Genomic DNA, 12095 nt, shown 5'->3' on the forward strand with positions numbered 1-12095 from the left:
AAAGATTAATTAGGACCTACTTTCAAATTTTATATATATATTTGCATATGTATCTTTTTGCTGATTTAGGCCTCAATTCAAGAAACACTTAAGCCAACACTTAGCTTCAAGCAGATACTGAAGTGCTTTTCTAATGGGGGATGACATAGGTTGGTGAGTTTCTGCTTTCTGTGAAGAGTTAAACTTCCAGTTATAAATGATCTAATAGTGTAGGCACAGAAGTAAGTCTGATATATAAAGGGTAATGGGGGGGAAACAGTACGTCATTTTACATTTACAACATTAGTACATCTGACCTGCTAAAGCAGCAATCAAATAGTCCAGATATTCTCTCCAGATCTTAAATGTACATCTATATATAAATAAAATAAATTATAACAAGCATAAAACTGAAGAGATGTAGGTCATTACACAAAAGTCTAATTAAATCTGACTTGGTTCCTACAAGCTTCATAGAAACCATGATAAACATCTTCTTGACTCAGATGAAAAATAAATTGCTGAGCAAATTAGATTTCCTGGTTTTTTATCTAATTAATCCATCCTTTAACTCAAATTGGTTGACTTTTTAATTACCAGCTAATCTCATCCATATGATGGTTTTTTTCTGCTCATACCTTTTCCTTCACGTTCACCTACGTCTTGCACTTTCTAAGATCCTGGCTTTTTACCTGCTTTCACTGATTATCAAAGTACAAGATGGAGAGGCTGTGGGTTACAAATAGAGAACCCAACTCACCATTGTGTTGCTCAAGTTTTACATCACTGTAACTCCATTGATTTCAATGGTATTGCACCAGTGTAAAACTGGCATCCAACAAGCCCAGCGAGTTTAGAGTCTCAGATATGAAGGAATGGCTTTGCAACACAAGGTACTTGGCAGTTTTGCCATCCAACATTCAAACACCAGGACTGTTCTTGGAGGCAGAGATACTACCTCAAAACTATGCTAGTGGCATGGTCAACACAAATCTGAGAAACCTTTCATCCTTAGCTAGCCCAAAAAGTGTTGAGGAAATTTTCTTGAATTATTACGGTAAAAAAAGAAAAAGAAAAGGGTATTTTTTCCAAGCTGAAATAGTCACAGATGCAACAAAACTCACTATTGGTCTCAGTTCACTAATCTAAAATATTGTGCAAGCTAAATTAAAGTCAATAGCAATGGAAGTTAAAAACATACATTTTAGAGGCCCCAGAACTCTGGCAAGACGCTCACTTGTTATACATTTCATTTTGACTCTAGTGGGAGCTTCTGTCTGCCTACGGACTGTATTGGGACCCTAAGGAGAACAGTTGTCAGCATTCTGGTGCTTACCTCATGCCCTTATGCAGCCTTCTCTCTTTAGATTTCCTCTCGTTGATGGGTTTCATATGGCTCCAAAGTCACTCTGACACAAACGGTCCCATTGACCATGGATTCCGTCACATTTCCAAACATTCATTTGCTTTAAATACTCTATTGCCTCCGGCACTTCCAAGAGCTAGAATCGCCCTGCTGTTCACTGGTATGCTTGTCAGTATGTGGGGGAAAGGGGGCAATATTTTTTTCTAAGTCTGTGTTATTGGATGCATTCAAAATGACAGCGAAGAGTGAGCCTACCAGGAAAAGAGCAATGCGTTTGAGAGCCAAGTCTCATGACTTTGGCAGGCCATATCCACTAGAGGAGGCAGTTTGCGGCAGTTTCACTGCAATTTAAGAATTGGATCAGTTAGGGAGGTCAGGTTTATTAGAGGAATTGGCTGTGGGCAGCAATTCCAAAAGCACTCAGCCTTGGCCTCACTCTTCTCCCACTGACTGGGAGCAGACACAGCCCAGCACTTTGGAAATAAAGGGTGAGATTTTAAAAAGTGCAAAGTACCTGAAAATAGCATTTTTATACATTAAATTTTTCTAATACAGCGTTAAAAGGCTCATTGTTAAAGTTGCAAAGTTAAAGACCCAGAAGTTAGGAAAATTTCACCCAAAAGTCAATGGTAAAACAGCTAGTGACTTCAGCAGGGCCAGGATTTCAACTCTTTTAGAGCCCTACCCTGCTGTGGCATCTTTCCCTATGGTGGGAAAAGGCTCCAGTAGTGGGGAGCTGCTGGAGCCTTGCCCTGCTGCCTCCCCCCTGAGTCTTTCCCCATCCTGGAGCCTTTCCTTGTAGTGAGGAAAGACTCTGGCAACAGGAAGGGACTGGGACATTACACTGCTAAAAATTGCATGGTAGACAGGGAGGCACTGCTTAGGCACAGAGAGAGTGGTGGAGGGTACATAACTTATGGGTTTGGGCTTGTCTTTACTTCCCTAAACAGTACCTCACTGTCTATACTGCTATTTATACCCTTGCCAGGTGAGCAGGCAGTATGTATTCTGCACACTGCCAAAAAAGAACATGCAGCGTACACATACCTTTAAATGCACCAAAAACTGAACACAGACCAGTGCTTGACACTATAAGGCCCTGTCTACACTACTGCTTATGTCAACAAAACTTATGTTGCTCAGGGGTGTGAAAAAACGTCCTGCTGACACAGCTACTGCTGCTCGTTGTGGTGGTTTTATTATGTCAATGGGAGAGCTCTAGATCAGCATAGATCGGCAACACCAGTGATGCCTATGTGTCACTGCAACTCTGTAACTAAGGCAAGTTATGTGGGGCAAGTGCCAGTAATAATTTTGAGAAGAGAGAAAAGCTGGTAGGGAGCTGCACTTAGAGAAGATGCCTGCAGAGGAGCAGCCATTTACTTAAAGGCTAAAGGAGTAACAAAAAGTGACCACCATGAACTCTGTGAGCTGGCTGAGTCTCAACCCAGATGAGACTGAGGTGATGATGGTGGGCTGGAGGAAGCAGCTGGAGGAGATGGCGAAGGCAATATCAGCCACTTTAATGGAGGACATAGGCGCTGACTACATGGGTGCTCCGGGGCTGGAGCACCCACAGGGAAAAATTAGTAGGTGCTCTGCACCCACTGGCAGCCAAACGCCCTGCCCCCTGCGCCTCACCTCCTCCTCCGCTTCCTCCCCGAGAGCCGCGTCTCCGCTCTGTAGCAAGCTGTGGTAGGGAGTGGAGAGGAGCGGGAACGTGGCACATTCAGGGGAGGAGGCGGGGAAGAGGTGGGGCCGGGGTGGGGATTTGGGGAAGAAGTCGAAAAGAGGCAGGGAGGGGGCGGAGTTGGGGCGGGGACTTTGGGGAAGGGGTTGGAATGGGAGTGGTAGTGGCGGGGCAGGGGTGGAGTCAGGGCGGGGCTGGGGGTAGGGGGGGGTCAAGCACCCACCGGCGCCAAAAGAAGTTGGCACCAATGATGGAGGCTGTATATCTGCTGTCAGTTAGTACTGTTTGCAGCTTATGGGTATTTTAGACCATATTGGATAGTTTCACTTTTATACAAAAGTCCCTTCCCCCTCTTATCCTCAGCAGCCCTTCCCTGCAATTCCCAGGTGTTCGGTCCAGGTGGAGAGCCAGCAGCAAACAGGTGGGAGCTGCAGGGAAGGGCTGCTACTTTAGCTCTGTGGGGAGACCCAGTAGCAAAAGCAGGAGCTCTACCTAGAGCAGGGGTTCTCCAACTGGGGGTCGGGACACCTCAGGTGGTCGCAAGGTTATTACAAGGGGGGTCGTGAACTGTCAGCCTCCACCCCAAACCCACTTTGCCTTCAGCATTTATAATGGTGTTAAATATATAAACAAGTGTTTTTAATTTATAAGGGGGGGGGGGTCGCACTCAGAGGCTTGCTGTGTGAAAGGGGTCACCAGTACAGAAGTTTGAGAACTACTGACCTAGAGCTCCCAGCTGTTTGCTGCCGCCTCTCTCTGTGGCCTCAGTTCCCAGCTTCCTGGCTCCAGCAACTGCCATGCAGGGAGGGAGCACAGTGGCATCATTTGACTGAATGGGGTCAGCAAACCCTGACAAAAATCTGGGGGTGGGCCATGTGACATCACATGCCTCTGGCTTCTGACCAGCTGGGAAGTGGAGGGGATCTTGGGGCTTTCACCCCACAGGGCACCCCTGCCAGGGCTCAGGGTTTCAGCAGGAGCGGGACTTCAGCCCTGAGCCCTGGCAAGCACTCCCCACAGGACTGGTTTCAGAGTAGCAGCCGTGTTAGTCTGTATTTGCAAAAAGAAAAGGAGTACTTGTGGCACCTTAGAGACTAACCAATTTATTTGAGCATAAGCTTTCGTGAGCTACAGCTCACTTCATCGGATGCATAAAGTGGAAAATGCAGTAAGGATGTTTTATACACACAGACCATGAAAAAATGGGTGTTTATTATATATAAACTAGGTCTGTGTGTATAAAACATCCTCACTGCATTTTCCACTTTATGCATCCGATGAAGTTTATAAACACCCATTTTTTCATGGTCTGTGTGTATAAAACATCCTCACTGCATTTTCCACTTTATGCATCCGATGAAGTTTATAAACACCCATTTTTTCATGGTCTGCGTGTATAAAACATCCTCACTGCATTTTCCACTTTATGCATCCGATGAAGTGAGCTGTAGCTCACGAAAGCTTATGCTCAAATAAATTGGTTAGTCTCTAAGGTGCCTCAAGTACTCCTTTTCTTTTTCCCACGGGACTGAAGCCCTGAGCCCTGGCTCTTGAACTTCTGAAGATTGTTGTATGAGGCACAGAGGGTCAGTAAGTTTGGCCGCCCCTGAAATATAAGCTAGTATACAAGTCTGGTAACCCCTTTGAGTGTATATATTTTAAACTAATAATATTTGTAAAACCCTCTGTCCATAGATTATTGTTTGCAGTGTTGTGTAGCTACGTACAGAGGCAATGGTGGGTGAGGCAATATCTTTTACTGGGCCAGCTTCTATTGCTTTCGAGCTTACACAGAGTTCCTGAAGAAGCGCTCTGTGTAAGTTCGAAAGTTTCTCTCTTTCACTAACAGGAACAGGTCCAGTAAGAGATTACTTCACCCACCTTGTCTCTGTTTATATAGAAACACAGACTGCACATTTTACCACTGAAAATTCAGTATATTCAATGCCTTCTACTAAACCAAACATCTCTGCGATTGATCTACAATGGTTTCACCAGTAGACAGCTAAAGTTACTTCATTCAGAACTGAAATCTGAACACAAGGCCACTGGATAACTCAGAACATGAATCTCATGCCATTAATTCCCACGAGTTTCAAATACCGCCACATCTCATAGAAGCATGGCTTTCTTATCCCTTCCAAGATCAGACCCTGTCTGCTAATCACAATCAACAGTCACCATGAGTCATATTTTCTTACATTCTTATATCACATCACAAGGGTAGTCACCATCTATTCAGGTGACAATGTTTTTATTTTAATTATATATTTTATACATTGCCATAGATGAGTTTCCTATTTGCTACAGTGGTCTCTGCCATGTTCCTTCTCAGACTTGAATGGGAAGGAGCAGCTTTATCACTAGCGGTATGTATATAATTTATAGAGCACCCCAGTTACTGCAGTTTAAGACATGCTTTTACAGGGACCCATTCATTTGGTTTCTTACACAACAAAGTAGTTTAATAATGCAAGAATAAACCATTAAAATGGTATTTCATAGCTGAAAACCAACCCCTATATAAAGCAGTTAAAGAGCTCTCAATCTCTGAGGCAATTCTCTCCCTGTGAGCAGAGCTCCAAAGTACCAGCTAAGAATATCTTGAGAATATGATCAGCCTCTTGTTGATTTCTTGTCTCAACAATCTGGACTCCAGTCTTGAGGGAGGTAATTGCCCTACAGTAGCAGACACACACTGTCAATCTCTTCCATGAGAGGCATGATTCCTAAAGGCTTAGAGCTGGGAATATTGTATCTATCATTCTAAAAGTACACCCTCAGTACATCTAATGAGCCACTTCTTAAAGGGCTCGAGTTGGTTTTGTGTTTATAAAAAACACAATAAATCCAACATTCCAATTAAAATTCATTCAGTTACATCAATATGAATGATGTATCATCACCAGCGATACTCATCCCATATGATTTTTTGACTGTCATCTCTAGCTTTGCATGGGCTCAAGTACTAGATAAAAGGCAAGGATAGCATGAACAGGGAGAGACTGACAAGGTAAAATAGTTGTAAATGCATTTCTAGTTTACCTTAGGAAGCGTTTTGACGGGATTATGTAAAACAATCAAGTTTACATAAGGTCATCTTCCCTGTGAATTACAGCAGTATGCTCTATCTAATCTATAGATCTTTTCCAAACATTAATATTTATATGTCCATCAGTCTCCACAGAGCCAGGAGGAGACAGTCATACAGATGCAAATGCTTCACATATTTAAAAAAAAATTGTTATATTGAAAGATTAGTCCAATGATATACACTCACCAAAGTTTGACAAGTAATGTATGCATCAGTGGCTATGAATTAGATACACAGTATTTTGGTTTGAGTAAAACCTTGAAAAGGCCTTAGGAATGATTTATTCTGCTCATCAGCCTTTGCAAGCTTTCTACATTGGAGGCATGCCAGAGCAATTTATAAGAAAGTAGGACAGACTATCTGTGGCTAGTAAATACTAATTTATAATGGCTAATTACACCCCGACCTACAATACTTTTACAGCTGCAGGTGTATATATTGTGATAATAAATGACACTACAACACTGAGACTCTTTACCACAATTGTGTGTATTGCTGAGTTCCTTCATATTACAGGCTATGTATTTCTGGTTTCTTTTGGCCATTGGTAGTTCTTGAGCCTTCCTCAGCTGACTCACTGAGTTTTCAGCCTGTTTGCTCAAGTCTAAAGAGCCCCTGTTTATCGTCCCATTACAACCCAGAGGGCAAGGCTATTTATGCACTCTTGTGGATTTTTCTCTTTGGAACAGAGAATGCTAGCATTCACAGAGCTCTCTCCTCTGCCAGTGCACCCAGCTGCCTCCCACTTATTGCTCACAGCTTGTTGGTCACAGAGTAGAATGATAAGAACAAAGTTTTTTTTAAAAATGTCTGCCTAAAGCTGAGAATTCTAAACAGGGGTAAGTTGCACTGGTGCAAGGCTTCACACCAGTGTAGCACGTCCACTCTGTGGATCTTCACCACTGTTGCTACATCGGTGTAGCTATACTGGTGCCAGAAAGCCCTCAATGTCAAAAAGCCCCAAGCAAATTTGGAGTCTAGGGTGGTATAAATGTACACATTTGTGAACTTACACTTTCTATCCTTCTCAATTTAGAGTCACCTCTGAATATGACCCAGAGTATTAGTCTATCAGTTTAAGAATCTTCCAGTAACCTGGGATGCTATAGTGATCTACATAAGAAGGGAATTAGACATCATCCATGGTATTTTGGGCTCAGTACTTGTTTCAGACATGCAGGAGTGTATTATTGCATAGCTGAAAAGAGAAACTATTATATGTCCAGGAGTAGAATTCAGATTTTGGACATAACACTGAAGCAGAAACCACTGTGGTCTTCAAATTGTTGAGGACTATTCTCTATAGGGGAATCTGGGGTAAGGTGGTATTTGCTGCAAAGCAGCAATTCTATTTGGGGGAGTGTCAAATCCAACGCCAGCCCTTTGAAGGTTTGTAACTTGTGAAAAATAGTCTGCTGTCAGTATTGAAAATGAGAACTACCGCAAAAAGTAACACGATACACACAGAGATTAAAACCAGAGAGTTATATTCAGTCCCCAATGCTTCACAATAACAGTGTCTCCTGGAAGTGAAGTCACCCCAGTGGAATATGTCAACATTTACGTGATTCCTTCAAGAGCCAGGAGAATTGTGCTCTCCAGTTTCTGCCACCATCACATTGTAAATGGCTTGTAATCCTAGTTACCAGTTGTTTTTTAAGAACTTGTGGGAATCAACAGATAGTGGAAAAGCTTGATGAAACACATACAATCAATAACTGACACATCGCCACCACAGGTGCTGGAACTAGGGGTGCAGGGGTGCTACAGCACCTCCTGGCTTAAAGTGATTTCCACTGTATGCTGGGTTAACAGTTTGTTTCAGTGGCTCTCAGCACCCCCACCATAAAATTGTTCCAGCACCCCTGATTACCACCATTTTCTCTCTAATCCATTGCTGATCTATGCATTGCAATTCTCCATAGCAACATCTCACTAACGTTTGGGGGGGGAGGGGTCCTGCTATTACAGAATATTTCTCCCATTGAGAAATTGCCATTGGGAATTTTGCCACTGCCCTCAAAAGCGAGGGTGGGACAAATTAGTGTTCTAATTTCCTTAAAATCACAATTCCCTCCCTTTAGTATCCACAGATTCTACCACTTTCACTGGTGCTTAGCAGTGTTATACATCTCTGAACAGACTTCTGCTATTCAACATTTACTGCATCAGTACTAAGAACAGCTGGAAAAACGGCTTGGGAATTGAATCAGAATTTGGTATCTTTAATCTGTTCCTGTACAGAAAACACAAACACCTATTTATGATCCAGCTTTTGGAAAGCTAATTGAACAATTCCCTTATCTCTAAATAAAATATAAGCCTCTGCTATGACTCATGATGTGGTTTTGTGTAAACATCCCATTGTCACTCTGCTATCTCTTCAATCGGCAGCGTGATCACAGCCAGAAATCACAACATACATTTGTTGAAATTTCAAGACCACTCCCCCAAGCCCTTCATCTTTGGCACCTTGTTTATTACTGGACCCCTTATCTTCTGTCCTGTGTCTTCCAAATGGATAGGGGTTGTAAAGGAAAATCTTATCTAGAAAGGCAAAGTGGAACACCACATTCAGTCTCTCCTGTAAAAAGCTCCTGGGGATCTGTTATCAAAGTACTGATGTAGGATTATACACTGAAAGCTCTATATTGTGTGCATTAATGAGAAAATGTATTCTGAAATGTCTGTTTCCACTCTCCATAAAGAAAATATTAAATGAAAACCATCTCTGGTTCTAATTCTAGATTATAGCAGCCACTATTATATCTCCCCAAAAAAACTCAAACAAACAAACAAACAATGATGCCTTTTGGTTTAGCTGTAGCGAATATTACAGCATATCAAAACTTGTTCCATGGGAAAGTCTGACATTTGACTTTCATCTCAAGGTCAGAATGTAAAGCCAAAATTTTTAAGTTTCCCACAAAACAAAATTTCCCCAAAAAAATTGTTTCAGAAATCTTAAAGTGCTTCCTTTTGACAATGTCCTTTTCTCCATCATTTTGACTTTATTATGGTACTTAACAGTCAAAAGGAAGTGCTTCCACCTTACTGAAACAAAGCACTACAATCATTTGTCCAAAAAAATTGATACATTGACACAAAATGTTTTGATTTATTCAAATAAGCAGTTTCCAATGGAAAACTGTTTCACAGGAAAAAATTTTGACCAGCTCCAGTGACTGTAGTGGGATTAAAATGACAACAAGGAAACAAAGTGAAAATGAATCCAGTTAGCATAGTGAGAATCCTTATACACTTCATCCCTCCCCACCTCATTCTTAGGTTCATGCACCAATTTCAGCTCCAGCTACAACTGACTCCCTATTGACAAGTCTGTTGAACCCTACTAGCCTAGTAAATTTCAGGCCTTATAGTGCAGTAATCTCACAGAACCCCCATAGCCCTTAAAACTCTAAGAACTAAGGTCTACATCATAAAATTGCCCCACAATTTGATAAATTAAGGGTTGAAACAGCAGAGGTCTTTCAGCTCAGGATTGAAATGCAGAGTTATATAATGAATCCTGCTCACAATCTGTCTGCATTATGCCTGGCTCTGGCCAAAGCCAACACTATTAATAACCCACTTTCATAAACATTTGCACAACATCATCATACAAAACTAACCACCATGAAAAGTGGCCAGGTGGACAGTATCTTTCTAATCCCTGCTACTACAGGGTTGTCATTTGGGTGAACAATATCTAATATGAAACAAAGACGCAATCATCCTTAATCACAAGTTAAACTAATACACAGGAGCAAGACGGATTCTGATTTCAGTTACATCAGTAAAACTAAGAACAGAATCTAGCCCAGTATTCTTTACTCAAGCAGATGGAGCTAAATGGATTCTCCTAGCTGATTATACTACTCTAAAAACAAAATACTTCCTAAAAGCTGCTGGGTCCATATCTGTCTTGCCAGCTGGCCTGGCGTTAGTGAACATACATCAAAGTGCCACAGCTCTGAAAATATATAGTCCCCTCCATAGCCAGCAGCAGCAAGAGATGACATCATCAATAGAAGAAACACCACATGTTTATTCTTTTAAAGGAATTAGTTTCTTCTAAATATTTTAGAACAGTTGTGCAGCTTACAATGACAAAGAAATTCCATAGCCCTCGGTATTTAATGCTAACAGCTACTGTTTACAGAGTACTTCTCAAACATTGAAGGGGAGGAGTTTTCAAAAGAACAAAGGGCAGTCAGGCACTTCAGAGCTCCCCCTTCAGTTTACTTCTCAGAGCACCACTGGTGATATTAATCCCGACTTTACTGCTCGAAAAACTGAGGCAGAGAGCTTTTCGAAGTTAGATACTATAAAATTAGGCACCTAAATCCACAACTGGGTACCCTCACAGACGTCCTGATTTTCAAAGGTGCCCATGTGAGAAATTGGATCCAAAGTATTTCTCCTTGATTTATAAGAAGAAATGCTTTTTCCATATATTTTGTGACTCCTTTTTCCATCTCTTGGGATTTACTCTTAAATTCCTATTGACATTTAGCAAGCAATATTCTAGTGGTTCATAAAAGAAGCCACTATGTTTCATTCTGAATCAATCACTAAGTTTTCAGAAAAATGTGACCATCTTCTGCAGGGCCCATTTCTTGCTACCATTACTCATGCTGAGTAGCACCTTGCTCCACAAGTAGCCCCAGTAGGCCTAATGCAAGGACCTGTCTACATGCTACATTAGTGCACTAATTGTTGGCATGCACTGAAAGTTCTCTAGTGTGCGTCAACAGAGTTTCATTTCAAAAGTACTAAGCCACTGTGCACTAGAGAATTGTTAGCGAGTACCAGCAGGGTCTCTATGGTGTGTTAGAGTGTACCAGCTGTCCATGTAGACAAGCCCTGAGTTAAGGTGGCAGAATGAGGGCCATAAAGCATGAATGTAATTTGTTCTCCAGGCAGTGACAGTTACATGGACGTTCTTATGTTGCCAAATGATAACTTTGAGGTATAATCCATCTCAGGCTCTAGTAAACCTAGATATCTAGCTCCCAGTTCCTCATCTTTGGTTTGTTTTCCCCCTGGAGAGGGCAGATGCAACAAAATGAACTGCAGTCTGAACCCAGAAAGGTTCCCATATGAAGTGAAGCCCGACAGATTTACAAATATTCAGACTGCTGCATTTAACGCTTGCAATAAATATTTGCATGACCTGACACTGGAAGGCACACTGTACAATAACTCACAGAACTCCTCTGGACAAATTCTTACTGCATTAGAATTTCAAACCAGGACCTGGTAATTTAATGCCAACATACTAATTTTTGGTCCTATTTCCCCCACATACACACTGGGCTGCATCCCAATCATTAAAGCTTTCCCCATGCCATATATAAATAATAGCAATAGCCTATGGTTGACTATCCAGTACAAGGAAGCGTCTATTTAAGAATTATATTTGTGCATAAGGAAGTGATTGAATTTAGCAGGTCTTTAAATTTGTAAGGAGACTAAAGAAAAAGATACATGGGAAGACAATAATGTGACTATTCACCAGACTGAGTTGCCCTACAGTGTACCCTTCTCGAAACAATCTCTTCCCGGTGGTGCTGTGACAGACGTTAAACTTACTGCTTTCTAGTTTTCTGGTTTGCTTTTTGATCCCTCTTTAACTAATGGAGGAAAATGACAAAAACAACTCCATTATTTAGAAAAGGGTCAAGAGACAAGCCAGAAAACTACAGTGCAGTACATTTAACATCTGTTGTGAGATCAATCTAACTTAAGAGCTATGATGGGGAACACCTAGGAAAGTACAGTTTGATCAAGAACAAGTAGCACCTGATACATTCATGGAGATGATGCTTAGCTCACTGGTGTTACTGAAAAAATACAGAGATAATAGCTTGTTTAGATTTTCAGCTGGCATGGAACACGTTTCACATCAAAGATTATAGCTATGATGAAGGAACAGAATAGGAGATCAAATTTAAACAGACTCA

The sequence above is a fragment of the Lepidochelys olivacea genome, assembly GCF_965140295.1.
Source record: "Lepidochelys olivacea isolate rLepOli2 genome assembly, chromosome: 10".
NCBI classification, from domain to species: domain Eukaryota; kingdom Metazoa; phylum Chordata; order Testudines; family Cheloniidae; genus Lepidochelys; species Lepidochelys olivacea.